The 16139-nt window shown below is 38.2% G+C and overlaps 1 protein-coding gene across 1 annotated transcript in view; it reads right to left on the minus strand.

Moving 5' to 3' along the window:
• Nucleotides 1-14559, minus strand: part of HECW2 (HECT, C2 and WW domain containing E3 ubiquitin protein ligase 2) — a 180066-nt gene extending 165507 nt beyond the window's left edge. The window contains exon 1 of the mRNA XM_032114226.1: nucleotides 14486-14559. The gene's annotated coding sequence lies outside the window, so the exon portion shown is untranslated. The remainder of the gene's footprint in view (nucleotides 1-14485) is intronic.
• Between the last annotated feature and the right edge of the window lie 1580 nt (nucleotides 14560-16139).

Consider the following 16139-nt stretch of genomic DNA (forward strand, 5'->3'; position numbering starts at 1 on the left):
TGTACTGACAGTAGTGTAACAATTCTTGGTTTTACCCAGTGAAGGGAGAGCAGAAAAGGCTCAAGCGGGTGGTGCAGAACTGCCACATCACTACTATCGCTAGGACTCAAATCTCAAAATATTTATTCGGTGCCCTTCTTCATGTTCATTTACACCTCTAGACAATGCCAATGATTATTTGAATTACACATTTAGTCAATAATTTGACTAAAATCTTCAAATTTTCTCTTTAGGAATCAATGCTTACTGCAACAGCAACACTTATTGTGTAGATGCACTCAGTAAGCAAATACATCAGATAATAAGTGAGCAAGCTACACTACCAAGGAATTTTCTTTAAATGATTTGAAGAAAGCAGTAACTTCTTTAGCAACTAGGCAGCAGGTTACCCTAGTGACATTAATTCCTGCTGCATCCTACATAGGATTGAATGTGGAATTAGCAGAGCTTGAAAATGCCCCTGCAGCTCAGGCAGAAATAATTTACTTCTCACTGTAAATGGAGGCTTCTCTTCAGGAGATGCTTGACCTTCACTGATCTTTATCAGACAGGCTAACAAGAACATACATTTCACTAACAGCAATGATCAGCAATGGAAATTCAACTTATCATGAACTGAGAGAGAACTGTCAAACACTTGAGCCACATTTAGCTGGCTACAGAACAAATAAACATTAATGCCAGAAAAATAAAGCCACTCTGAAAGCCTGAAGAATTAACCAAGAAGCTTTTTGCCTGTGCCTAATCCAGCTAAACCTTCTTATAGTCCCATTCAAAACAGACATTTGACATGATTTCCATCCACAATAGCTTTCTTACGCATTCTATCCTTTTCCATTTATGAAAGGACTATAAGTTTATATTTAAGAATCTACAGAGTCATCTAAATTACAGATGCTGGGACTATTATCTTGCTAAGAGTTCAATTCAGAACAGTGAAAATTAGTAGGGCTTTTCCCAAATCAAGAGGGAGAAGATATTAATTCAGTGAGTGCAAAATATACAAATGATGGTGACTTTAAAACCAGTGTTCAGCCAGACTTCTGTGTAGAACTGTCACTATACCATATCCAGCACAAAGACAACCACAAAATCCTAACAGCCATGTGTATAATCTCACTCCCTGTTCAGGCTCAAAGCAAAAGGAAGATCTTTTATTTTTACCTTGTTCTTACTCCAAGGTGTTATACAACTTCAATATTAGTTTTCACCTGGCATTTTTTCCTTGGTATCACATGGAAAAACAGCAGTGGTAAACTATCAGTTCATAATAATGGCAGCATTCATTCCACCAGAATATATATCTAAGCTATTCTATTTATTTAATGAAGTCTAAGCTACCTGACCACCTCGAAATGTTGAACAACACCTAAAAATAAGGGCTCCAAACTAAGGCCACAATGACACACATTAACATGCCACAAAATCTGAGCAACCTTGTCTAGTGGAAGGTGTCCCTGTCCATGGCAGGGGGTTGGAAGTAGATGATCTTTAAAGTCCTTTCCAACCCAGGTCATTCTAAGATCCTGTGAAAATCCTTTACATTAACCATGCACCTGAATTCAAATAAAAATTTAACTCCTTAACTGAAAAGGGACAAATTTGAATGTGCACCTCAAATTAAGCCAAACATCAACAAGCAAAACCAATGCATGAAATCACATTCAAAATTTACATATTGCTCAGGGGAAGAGTATGATGACAGAGAATTGACAGTAGCAAAGAGCATTAGAAGAAGCAACAATATTTGAAATTTTCACACTGACAAAGGATAACAAACAAATATTTGGGTTCACAGAGTAAATAAAAACAGCGTATAAGAAATAAGGCACAAATAAGAACCCCAGAGTGATGAACAGTACAGCCAGCTGCTGAGCATTGTACCCAAATCTCTGTCTGGCTGTGTTAGCTGTAGAAAAGAGGAGAGCTAGTGCACACTGCTCTATACTGCTGAATGTGAACCCTTGTTCTTGTCATCTCCTTACTGGAAACTAAATATGAAGTCTTGCAGGTGCTTAGGAACAGCAGAGCCAAGAACAGAATTCTTGAGACAAACATTACAACCTCAAAGGATAGGAAAAGATAGGTAGAAAAAGACCTGTCCAGAGTATGGCTGCATAAATTCTCTAAAAACTGAAGCATGGAGAAAACAAATCTCACAAGCATTTACAGTTTTAGATGTTTAGATAAGCAGATGACACACTGCAAGGATATCTGGAGTGCAGTTTGAACAGATCAAAGTCACTCTTATCCTGGCATAGTTGGATCAGGAATATCTGTTAGTTTTCAACTAAGCTCACATCCCTGTATTAAGCAACCATTTAAATTCCATGCATGGTTTTCAGCTGGTATGTGATTTCAGAGCAGGAATCACATGGCCATTTTTTCAGGAGTACCAAAACCACATACAAGTGTTCCTCTCACTGAGGAATGTGGGTTTGTTTTTATAGCAACATTACTAAGTTGAGGTAGGCAGCACAAATGTTCTACATTTGTGTCTTTGCCTACTTTTCTTTATACAAAAACTGAAATGTTTTCTGTCTTCCTTATTCTATGGTACAATCCACAGAACAAAGAATTTTGCCACATCAACACCCTGCTGCTGGTTTTGGTTGATAGGTAGTTTTGTGTTTTACTACAACAGTTGTTTTACAAGGCAACTTTTAAGACTTCACTTACACTCCATTGAACAAACTTTATAATAAAGGCCCACTTTCTAATCCCTGAAGCAAAGTACCAAACTGCATATCATGAAACATGGGTTTACATGTTGAGAGGCTGAAAGCATGGACATAACATCACACCTGTGTGCTACACAGACAGACATCCAGATTTCCAGAGTGAGGGTTCGTTTGCCTGCAAAGACTGACAGCATCACGCACTTGCAGCCTGTAGGAGCTATTCTCCACTGCCTACTATCTTGTATGGAGCACCCCCTCCCAGATTTAATGAAGTCTGAGTGTGTGGTACAGATCATAAATACAGATTTTTAAAGCATGGCTCCAGAGAGTGCTTCCAGTATTCTATGAAGAATAATCCTGCAGCGACAGAGTGCAGTCTACACATGCAAAAATGTATCTCACTCTAAGGGCTCTAGTTCAGGAGACAAAGATATCATTACTTAACAGCAGAGACCGGAGACTTTTGATCATGTGAGTTATTATTACGTGACCAGATTACTGCAAGGTGAGTATTCTGCAAGGTGGATATTTGCACTTGCATTTTAGCAGTAGGAAAAAGACTCTAAATTCTGCAAGGTCTGTTCTAATTAGATTTGAATAGTACACTTATTTCTAAATTAATGCATCTCGATGAGCGTGAGTGGAATTAATTTCCTAGCAAAAAGCTGAATGTAGCAGGGAAAAATAAAAAGGCAATAAAGGTTACTTAGCTTTGCCTTGTTGGCTAATTAGGGTACTTTATTATACTATTGTCAAAGATGCCTGAATAACATCAGTGGAGTTCTAAAATATCTTACTGCAGAAAACATAATCTCCACATAATATTCCTATGAATAACGAATGCTGCTTAGACATCAAGCTACTGCTTTCACACAAAGTTGTAACATTACTTCCACAAAAGTAGGTATGACATAATGAGAAAAACAAAATATTCCAGATAATATAACTATTTGAAAACCATTATGATTACAACTTGGCGTATTTTGGAGAACAACATTCCTGTGTATTTGTTAAACCTCTTAATTTGCCTCAAAGTATACATGATTTGGAGAAGCTTGCTGAAGCTCATATTTATTTAATGTATTAGGACTACTTTTTTCCCAAAAGTGCCAGGTTGACACATGAACAGAAAGTGGCAGAAAAAGAAATACTGTTTCTCCCACAGCAAGTACACTAATGTAAAGCTTAAAAATTAAGCAGCAGCAGCACATTTTTCCTCAGACCTTTGAGCTGGACCATATGGTTGACGCTCAATTAAGCAAAGATTTATCAGTCCCCAATTGGAATGTGTCCAGAACTCGCTATTTTCTCAAATCTTTGAACCAGCGGACTAGAACTGAACAATTCTATTGACTCACACACAATACCCCACACTTTTAAATCTTTGAATGAAATGAGGAAAATTTAATGTATATTTTGGGGGATATGCATTTTTAGATTTTAGAATTAAAATATACTAGTGCTATAAAAGCTACAAAATGGCAGTTTGATGCTACAGCTTTAGCCAAGTCAACATCTCACCACCATCAAAAAGGTGAGGTCCAAACCCCTACCAATTCTCCTCAAGCAGTCCCATCCTTATTTACATCTGCTTTAGCAGCCATCAAACTGCATGGCAAAGAATATTCTATTCACTGAACTGACAGAATACCCACACAGGAAAAGTGTGTGTATTTTCTTGCCAAGTTAGCAAATGGAATGGGTTCACCATGCAATCCAAGTGGCACAAGATCCAATGTGAGAGACAGGTGATCCCATGTTTCAGAAGAGACAGCAAGAAGAAAGGAATGAGACAATGTCTGTTTGAGAGGACAACATTTATTTATATATAATATAATAATATGTATCATATATAATAACATATATATATATATGTTATTTTGACTTCAAATCTAAATATTAACTCTTTCTTACTCCCTGGACACTTTTGCTTTCAGCTGTCTGCTTGGTAAGTACATTTTCATCACACCCAAGTGCAGCACTAAATTCCTGAACAATAGACAAGTCCATGACTTCAAGTCTAAAAGTGTTAAGAGTAGATTGAGAAATAAGAACTTTCAAATGAATCCAGACAGAATTTTATCTAAGTGAGTGCTGGAAAGCATATTATGATCTGGAACATAAAATGTCACAGCTGCATAGAAAAGGACGTAACTTTTTCATTCAAGACTGTATATTTCATTTATTTGATAATGGGCTGAAACACAGATATAATATTAGACAGAATTAGGTCATTATTTTTTCCCCCATCAGATTATTTGAGGCAATAGAAAAGTCACAAGTGAAAATCCTAACCCAAAATTTGGCAATAATGAAGTCAGTCAAACATAAAGCTTTTATGTTGAATTGTAAAAGCTTAATTTTAAATTCCATGTAAGGCTCTATGGTTAAATTCTGATTTTATTGACAGATGGTAGGGTTTTTTCTTTGCTTGTTTATTATAAATGTACTTGAGTGCATCTATTCAATTCACTGAAAAGGAACCTGCAAACATAATTTGCAGTATTCTAATCCACAAGGCTTAATTCCTTTGCAATTGCCATTTCAATGTAGCAGCCGATTTCACTGTCACTATTGCTACAAAGGGATTAACCTTTCCCTGTTGATTTTTTATGATGGGGGAAAAAAAGGTAACTGAAGGGTTTGATCAGTTTTGAAGGTTTTTGTTTATTTGTTTTTCCTTTTCATAAGAGTGACCTCATCATTGCAATTTTTCATAACAGTCAGAATATTCTTCTACTATAATAATGCTATAAGACATTTCCATAGTCCTGCTTTTCATAGAATGGTTTAGGTTGGAAGGGACATTAAAGATCATCTCATTCCAACCCCCCTGCCATGGGCAGGTACACCTTTCACTAAACTAGGTTGCTCAGAGCCTCATTCAACCTGGCTGTGAATATTTCCAGGGGTGGGACAGCCACAGCTTCTCTGGGCAATGTGTTCCAGTGCCTCACTACCCTCACAGGAAAGATCCATCCCCTAATATCTAATCTAAACCCACACTCTATCAGTTTGAAGCTATTCCCCCTTGTCCTGTCACTACATATTCTTGTAAAGTCTTTCTCCATGTTTCTTGTAGGGTCCCTTCAGGTATAGGAAGGCTGTAATTAGGTCACCCTTGAAACCTCATGGAAGAGTAAATAACTTCTAATATAGCAAGTATAATGGTGGAATGAAGAACAGTACTCACAACTAACTTCAACTGTAAATTTACTAGCAGCACTATAGAAGAAAAATATATTTACAGGTGTTTATACATATATATATATTACAGAGTAATATATATATATATATAAAACAAGAAATAATAATACAAAGATTACAGAACAATACTGGTGCATTGGTGCAAATCATGGCTGTTCTACTTTCATGACTTTTCCTATGTGCTCCACTTTTTGATCGGGGAAGATGTTCTTCCTCAATTTGACAGATTAACACAAACTTTATTACCTTAACAGAGAGACTCAATAAAAATTTGCCTGCTACTCTGGCATGGAGTGTTTTTATCATTATTATTTTACATATAGAATATAGTTCAATAAAGAATCTTCAACTGCTTGGGCAAAACGCTGCCTTGCTACACTGGTAAGACACTGTAGGAGATGGACAGGATTCCTATCTTGTCCAGGGACAAATGAAGATATCAAGTGATTTATCTGGAGTTACTCACAAAGAAGCACCTTAGCTGGAACCCAAAAATTCAGACATGAGTCTTGGCTAGAACACTGTGTTCTTTCTACAGTCTGTTTGTACTGTGTATTTTCAAATGTTCCCTTTTTTCTTTCCTGTTGTTTGGAAAGTTTTGGAGGGAATAGAGAGAGTTCATTTAATACATTTTTTCCAAATCCTTTTTAATATCCAGGGACCAGATAGTGCTTAAGGAAGAAAAATCTGTGGAAAATGTTGGACTCTTTTTCTTGGTGGGAACGCATGTGATAAATATTTAGCATTTAGGCAACTGAAGTTTACAAATTTAAATGTTACCATATGTATCATCTTCATTTAAAATATTAATTAAAAATTATAATAATAATATGACCAAATTCCTGACTTAGCCTGTCAAAAGTCAATGACATACAGGTGTTAACTCACATAAAAATGTATTTGTATGATGTTTATTTTGCTTTTTGTGACTGGAGTTCTTTACACACGATGGGGCCACCATCTCTTGTTTAGGATGTCACAAGGGTCTGTGGACTGTGGATTTAGTCATATAGGTCTAGTCCATCCTTCTGCCTGAAGACAGAATGAATTATGACAGAACCACTTCTGAGATATTTTACACAGGACATCAGAGCAAATGGTCAGAACTCTGTCTTTGGTCACAAATTCTATAAAGAATAGTCATTACCTTGAAAATGCAGCAAGATTGCAGCATATTATACAGTTTTGGTGTACCTAGTTACAAATTCTGATTAATTACAAAATATTATGGACAAAAAACCCTGTCCTTGTAAACTGAGCTAGTAAACACTCCAGACTTCAGTAAGAGCCAACTTTTCATTCAGTCTAATTTTCCTCTAAGTAATTTTGACCGTACAGGTCAGAATCTGTGCTCATTGTATCCTGCACCTAGTTGGACATGAAAGATATCCTAACACTGTGAGAGTTTTTTGAATGGTCTGACAGTGCCCTGTTGAATGCAATTGTGCATTCTGTCCATAATCACACACACCTTTGTAAGTGTCAGGAAAAGCCCCTTACAAAGTCTGCGGTGCTGCTGTACATAGCTGTCTTTTTTTAAAAAGTCTGGAGAAAAACATCAAATTCCATGAGTTATAAGCAGGCTGACAAAGGTGAGTGTTAGCAGAAGGGTTTTAATGTTCTCTCTAAATAAGTACTATTTATTCATCAATACTCTCTGTTATGAGCTGGAACAAGGATATTGTCTGCAGTTTGGTGTAGAGAGTTAAGAACATAAAATCTGTCAGTACATGAGGAAACAAGGTCAGGAGAGAGAAATAGTATTTTATAAAGCAGTATGTAGGGCAATTGTATTTTAAGATAATTAAATAATGCACCATTGGAAGTAGAGCAAAGCCTGCATTGTTTGTAAATGCAGTTAAGCCTTTTAATCAGAACATCACCTTTTCAACAACAAAACCTTGTTCAACAACAAAAATGACAGCGAGTAGATAAAAGTAAAAGACCTACTAATAGGGTATTGCTTAGAAAGATTGACTTTAGGATGTTCAAAATAATAAGCATTATTTGTATTATAGGTATTTTGCTGAATGTATTAAGTTTTGAATATAAATTAAACCCTGCTACTCAGTATAACTCAACATGTTAGCTGCATTAATACCTGTTATGGATGGAAGTTCTTTTAAGAGATACCAGACTGGATTCTCTGGTGTCAACTGGTATTTTGCACTGCACTCCAGTGCTCCTTTAGACTCAGCATAAAATGGATGCTAACAATGGAGGTCATGCTCCTCCTGGTTTTCCCTGCTGCTGGCATAAATCCAGGCTCAAATCCCCAGTCCTGTGGCTCAGTCCCCAGGTCCACCATAAATTTGAAGAAGACAAACTTTCCCTCCCACTGATGAATTAATTCTGTACAACGTGGAGCAAAGAATTTGAGGCGAAAGAAGGCAAGCTGTATTCTCCTTTTGTGCACACATCTGGTTTTACAGCACATGTCAGTCTGCAACTCCCAGGACAGGGGCCACACTCACCAAAGCCATGCAGCAGTCTCTGGTTATTCACACAAAAATAGCACAGCACTTCAAAGAGTGCAGAATGCAGGTTTAGTACATAACAAGGCAAAATCCCTCCCAAAATACATGCTGACTTTTGATTATATGCAAAAATAAAATGTTCCTCTTAACGGCTGCATAAACAAAGCCTGAACTGAAATATAAAATGTTGATTAAAATTTAATGTACCCTGCGTGATGCCTTTGCTGCACATCTCTGGTTTAAATCTGCGGATGGTTATCTTACTGACTAATGGGGCTCTCCTGCTTTGCCAGTCACTTGTTCTGAAGAAGTCATTCTTCCAGTAAACACAGCAGTCATTTACCTCTGCTATCACGTCAGTGTCTTACCCTTAGAGACTCTTCCCTTCAAAAATAGGCCAGCAGATACATTAAGCTTATGTGTCACTGGCATTAAGGCAAGAGGCAAACCCTTTCTCAAAATTTAATTCTGTTTATAAAAAGCACTTCAATAGGATTTACAGCTTTCAATTTTTTTAATTTAAAAATAGGAAAAAATATTACCAGGAATATTGCTATTGGTTTAACAACTGGAACTTGTGATATTATTATTCTGAGTGGAGATTTTCAGCCAGGTAGCCAGAACATGTAGAAAGTCATAATATGGAAAACACTAAATGCTATTATATATTTTTCAGCATTCTTCCAATGTTTTTTTCTTAAATTAAAAAATCAACATAACCACTGCCAGCTCCTAAAACATGAGAAAAGACAGGACTCTACATAGAACAGATTTTTCCTTTCATTCTCACAAAATGTGTTCAATTGTTACACTGTTGAATTACACAGATGTAAAGAAGGAATGTTACTGTTTGTAAGAGTGCTACTGACAATCTGTTTAAAATGGATTCAAACACACAGCAGAATTAACTATGTTCTTCTTACATGAAATATTGTTTCACAGCAGGAGAGAAGGTCATGTTCTATAATCTAAGAGCACCAAATGTTCTGGCATTATTTCATTTGATTGCAGTGAAAGTGCTGCAAATATCAACAACTGAAATAATGACGAACATTTCTGTCACTGCAGGACTACCCTGTTTACTACTTTAGATTTCATTTAAACTTGTAATATATCTTTGAATCTGTTGAAATTTATGCATTAACTTGTCAGGTACAATGACACTTTGATTACACTTTAATTCTGCATTCTTTTAGTTCAGTGCCTGAAAAGAGGGTATTTGTCTCTGACAGGTAAAAAAGAAAGAATGCCTAGTGCCACATTAGGTTTTTAATCCTAAAGCCCTGAAGACATGGAGCTGGTCTGATAAGCTGATATGAACAAATTAAGGTAGAAGCCATTCCTGCTCCCATATCTTAGAGTGAAAATTGTTGCCATTATTTCTTGTGCTTCTAATTTCTAAATACTGTGCACAAGTTAAAATTGGTACATCATTGCACTTGAAGTAAACCTGAGTGCCATAGAAACATTTTTATTGAAAGCAACAGAAGTTTTAGATACTCCTAAAGGAGTAGATGCCATCTCATTTTCTGCAGACTTCTCAGAGAAGAGTTGGACAGCAAATTCACACATTTTCTAGATGTTGATTGTCCCTTGGTCTAGTGCTTTATAGCCTGTTTCCTATTTCCAAAAGTGAGAGTTCTGATTCAAAATCAATATACTACTTATATTGCCATTTTATCCGACCCTTCTTCAGGTGCAAATAGAATACAGATAAAATGACAATTTGTGTTTATGTGTTCCACACGTCTCATATTTGCATTTACACACTAAAAGTATTAAGATTATCTATTGGAATATTCATTACAATGAAGTTCGAGAAGAAGGTTATTTATTCTGCTCACAAAATTGTGCAGAAAAGACTGACATCCTCTATTTTTAGAGAATATGAGTGTTCAGAGCCAGAATATTGCCCATGATGTATACAACATGTTAACTGTTTAATTATTGAAGTTGTAAAACACTGAAAGGAAAACAAAAGCAGGAGAGACATCAGTCTCATTTTTGCAACATTTTAACTGGAGACTGCTTATGTGCCTACAGAGTAAAGACAGAATACAGCTGCAGAACTCGTATCTAGATTTCAAGTGTGTCTGACAGTGTTCTGAGCTACAGTTACTGAGGTTTACTCTGAAGTTAAACTACACGTGAGAATCAATCAGACCAGTATTTATACTCAGCCAAAGTTCAAGACTTCCTTTTGTTTAAAGCTTTCAGTCGGCTCAGCAACACACAAAACCCCCCAAGTCTTCTAGGAGAAAAAGTACTGAGTAATTCAATAAGTGTTATTGGTTAACTAATATTATATGAATTTATTACTATATTTTCTGCATATACATGTATACACACATATATACAGACAGAATCATGTCCTTGCATGTTTCTTATTAAAGACATAAGTCTTCATACAAAATCGGGGTTTAGTTTATTTGGTCCTAGTGTCTATGTCCTTAAACTCATAATTCTTAGTGTGACGTCTGCCATTTTAAAGATGATGAAGTTATCTCAGACAGGAAAACAAACAGAATAAATTATCATACCTGTCTGAATTCTGTTTTCATAAAACTGACCTTAACAACAAGAAAATTATTCAAGAGGAATAAAATGCTGCTAATCACCTAACATGTTCATTTTCCACATGATATGATACACGCATATGGATTCCATTCCATCCCGAATGGAATCTGGTTGCTTACAGAGAGGTGTCTGGTGGCATTTTAGGCAAGCTCAAGTATCTCAAGTGGCTTCCCTTAGCCTGGGACCCCTTTACATTTTATATGACATCTGTTAGCCCTATGAGAAAATCATCAGTGGCCTGCAATATCTAAACTGGCACTGAAATAAATGAGAGTATTTGCATTTCATATTAATTTTACACTGCTGTAAAAATGACAAGTAGAAAAGTGAAAAACTAAAGTGGTCTTCTACTGACTAATCTTTTAATATAATAGCATCTTCAGTAAAACATCATCTTCACTGGTTTGCATAAACACTCTTATACCATACTTGAAAAAAAGAAGATAATTTCTGTCAGCAGTACGGATTGTACAACTCAGCTGGATATCTAAGGATTCTGCTATTGTCCACCTGCATTGTTGAGTCTTATCCCTCCTTGTCTGAGATGAAGTTCTCAAACTGGAGAAATATTGTGTTAGCTCACTACAAAAAAATAGGGGAAGAGGAAAAAAGGATGGCAGATCTGAGACAGGTAAGCATAGAGAGATAAAAACAAAACATTGTTCTTTCTATGGCATACTAAATGAGGATTATATATGACTCTCAGAACAAGGAGGAAAAACATGTTATGTAGAACACTTACAATGTTATATTTTTATGTAAAATAACTAATAATATACTTACTGTAAAACTCCAGAGCAGCTAAAAACCCAAATCCAGGGATGATCTTTTCATGACACTCACCTCAAAAGCTGGTCTTCAACTTTCCCAAAGACCTGACATCTTGTTACAAAGAACAGAGAGATGCAAACAAACAAGGCAGCACAAAGTGCAGACTTACTGCTAGTAAACCATACCAGTGGTAGAAATACACCGATAACCTGAATTCTCACCATGTTTTGCAGACATGACAATGTGGAAGAGTTTTAAGGACAGATCAAAGAACAGTTCTTTCAGCATATTTATGTTGCTACCCTTCTCAGTGTGCAAGTGATGAGAATAAATTAAAAGTCCACATATGTGCTTTCACAAGAATTAAAGTACGTTGGAGTCCAGCAACATGGGCCAAGCAAACTCAGAAGTCAGTATCTCATTAATGATAAAACAGAGCAGACGGGCTAAAGAAAAATCACAAAGCATTCTGAAAACTTTCAGCTCACAATTTCCAAAACTTCTATCTGATGCAATAAAAAGGGCATTTTGGAAGAATGGGATAAACTACTTGAAGCAACGCTCAGGGAAACCAGAGTTACAGAAGTGACAGAATAGTTGAGGCTCTTACTCCTACAAATTACCTCCCTTTGCAGAATGCTAACCTGGATGGACAAATTGACCCAATTTAGCAGATTTGATTTATCCCAGCTCTCAATTCAGACTTGCAATTTCCACCTACTGCTGCAGCATTCTTTCATACTACCCAAGGAATCCAAAAGAGAAATATTTGTAATGGAGTTTGCACTCTGATTTACCTTCATACCGAAGTGTTCTGCATAAGCAAGTAATTGAGCGAGATGAAAAGGATTCTAAAGATGAGCACGGCCACCGTGCTGGCAGCTCAGACTCCACCTCGAACAAAGACTTCAGTTCTACCTCAAAACAGTAGAAGGAATTCAAAGAAGATCAATGCAACTGTGAAGAAGGAAAGTATTTTACCTATGCTGGAATAAAACTTTGTTAACTAATGACAGTTGTAGTAGTTAATTATCTACAAACACACGGCAAATCTAAGCAGAAATAAAAAGACATTGTCAGAATAGTTAAAAAGCTGTAACTAAAAGAAGTGTCATTACAAGAAAGGAAAATGCAAAAGCACCTTTTAAGCAGTGATCTCTAATAGAATAGGGAAAGACTTCCCAAGGAAAGCCCCATTCCCTGAAAAATCTGAAATCAGACAAAAAAAGCTAATTGGAGACAATACCAAAAAACCCCCAAACCTGGAGCCCTAACACTGCAGAAAGAATAAAAATGTTCTATGAATTACCTGATTTTTACATGGAATTTACATGAAAACTTTACTGAGATATGTGGGCTGCTGTACACATCACACAAAACACGTGTAAGAAAAAAAAGTACATCTGTGTTCTTAACTACAAATGAAAACATTCTTCTATCCCATTTTAGCGTGCAACTTTGGACGTGATTCCACCAGGCATAGATGTAGGTGGCAAAGTATAGAGGAAATGATACTGATTTGAAGAAAAAAGTAGGTGGGCTGTCATGATAATGCACCTGCCCATCCCACCTCCTACTGCCATATAAACATTAAAAATAAAAGAAAATACTATTTTTGGGTTATTTTGACTACTCCTGTGAAGCTGTTGGACAGGATTTTGGAGCAAAAAAGAGTATCCAATAATTGTTTAACTTCAACTTTCAGAACTCATTCCTTTGATCACAGTCATCTTAAAAGCTTCCCATGGAAAACATGCTACAGATATTTTGATGGACATGTTTTACTCCTACTTTTTTATATGAAGTAACTCTTATTGAACTATGCACCAACTTCAGAAAGTAAAATAAAGAATGGAAACAAAAAGCTCAAATCACGCAGCTCTCCTAATGCACACTAAACTAAGAATAGAATTTGATCTGTTTGTTTCAAAATTTATAAGGTGCTGTCAGAATTAGCCATCTTTCTGTCAGATAGCGTTACCCTACCTCAGCTCATGAAAGGATCTCTGAAATACAGTTTCCATTTGACCCACATATCAGTTGCTCTTTTATGTTCTCACCTCCTATACCTACTACTATTGTACTGCATAAACCAGGCATCCCTACATGGCCATTGTATCAAAACCCTCCCATTAATGACCAGCCTAATACAGCATCAAGTTACTGAGAAACTATACAATAAAAGCACTGTTATTTATGAATCCTGCCCTTAGGTGAGAAACTTAAGAGTTACTAATTTGTCTTTTTAATCTCCTTTTTCCCAAGTGATTTTTATATTCCCTCACATGCTACATTTCTTCACAAGGCTCCTAGCAACATCCTCCAGGCAAAGGCTTTCTGGAGCAAATTCTCAAGTGGAGCAATGACATCCTTACGTCAGCTGAGGATCTTTTTATTACATACACAGCACTGATCAAATGCAGCGTTGCCCTGTCTGCAGAGTCACCCTCTGCTCAGAAAAGCTCCAACTCTTCCTCCAAAATAAACAGTCATGCCAAAAGATCCTTAAATCAAAATAATTATATTCATCAGTAAAGTGCAAAATTTTCAGCATTAATGGAGAGCCACCAGCTGCAGTTGCACAAATTACAAAATGCACAGTCACCGTATTTAGAGGTCCGATTAAATATCGTTCCTCTCTGCTGCCATCTACAGACAGACTTCAAATTTTTCTAAAAATCTACTTTTCCATTTGAGATATATATACTTCACAACAGCATCTCAACATGCCCTACGAAACAGTTCACCCCAAACATATATCAAGAGTATTACCTCAACATATTAGAAGCTTCAGGAAAAGCTGAGACCAAGTGATGGGTCCCTGAATGGTCCTTTGATGATGTCACACTGCATGCTGATCCTGAGCAAAATCCTCAGCTGGGAATTAGTTGCTCATGGTCCCTGTCCAATGCATGGGAGGAGCTGAGGCATACACAGATGTCCCTCAGAAGCCGTATGAGCTGCCAAAAGTGAAAAGGAGACTCTAAATCTCTAGGACAGACAGCTTAAACACCTTTGCTTGAGTCCCCAGAACACCTAATGCTTAATGGTTGTAGCATTACTAGTTGTTGTCTACTTCTGTCAGACTTCCCAGTTTCACAGCTGTATGCTCTAACCAGGAGGCTACAAAATCAGTTTCCCTCCCTGCATAAAAAAGAAATTCAGTAGCAAAAAGGGTACAATTTTAAAACCACCACACCTCAGATGCACAGTGGAGACAGTGTAACACAGTACGATTGCTGATCTGTGTATCTGTATTAAATGACTGCACAACGTATGGCTACAAATACAAAACACTGTGCTTGCGTAGAGCCTGAACTGAACATAGAACGGGTTGATTTGGAAGGGACATTAAACATCATCTCAGTCCAACCCCCTGCAGGCAGGGACACCTCCCACTAGAGCAAGTTGTTCAAAGCCCCATCCAGCCTGGCCTTGAACACAGAGATGTGGCACCCACAGTCTCTCTGGGCAACCTGTGCCGGAGCCTCATCCCTCACCACCCTCATAGTGAAGTTTTCTTCCTAGTATTTACTGGGAAGTTCTTCCTAGAACTTACTGTGATCCAGCTTCCAGCTATTCCCTCTTGCATATCATTTGATACGCAAAAAATTCATCACGCATGAAGATAACCCTTAGCCTGAAGGCCAGAACGCTCCTGTGGCGCAGCCCCCTGGCGAGGTGCGAGCCTCCACACGCCGCAAGCCGGCGTTAAACCCCGGTGTCCCGCTGTGAAGCGCTGCACTGCGAGCGCCATCTAAGCACCAGACTGAGGGGACAGCTCATTTACACAGCCCTGCTGAGGGGCTCCGGGAGCCAGCCCCGGCCCCGCAGGGTGCGGGGGCTCCGCGGGGCTCCCTCATGAGGCGCCGCGGGCTGGGCGGGCCCGGCCCCGGGGAGGGGAGGCAGCGGAGCGGGGATGAAACATTGCATCGCCAGCCAGTCCGCGGAGGGGATTGTCCTGCTCAGCTCTGCGCTGCTGCACCTTGTCTCCGGCGCCCAGTGTTGGGTGCCACAATATTAAAGAAAGGCACTAAGCTGTTAGAGAGCATCCAAAGGAGCGGCACGAGGATGGTGAAGGGCCTTGAGGGGAAGCCGTATGAGGAGCATCTGAGGTCACTCGGTCTGTTCTGGAGAAGGGGAGGCTGAGGGGAGAGCCCGTTGCAGTTACAACTTTCGCGTGAGTAGAAGAGGAGGGGCAGGCACTGATCTCTTCTCTGTAGTGACCAGTGGCAGAACCCGAGGGGATGGCCTGAAGCTGAATCAGCGGAGCTTTAGGCTGGATGTTAGAAAAAGGTTCTTCACCCAGAGCACGGCTGGGCACTGGAACAAGCTCCCCAGGTAAGCTGTGAAAGCACCAAGCCTGCCAGAGCTCAAGAGCTCTCTGCTCTGGGGCACAGGGTATGATTCTTGGGGTGTCCTGTGC

Source organism: Corvus moneduloides, chromosome 7, assembly GCF_009650955.1.
Source record: "Corvus moneduloides isolate bCorMon1 chromosome 7, bCorMon1.pri, whole genome shotgun sequence".
Lineage (NCBI taxonomy): Eukaryota > Metazoa > Chordata > Aves > Passeriformes > Corvidae > Corvus > Corvus moneduloides.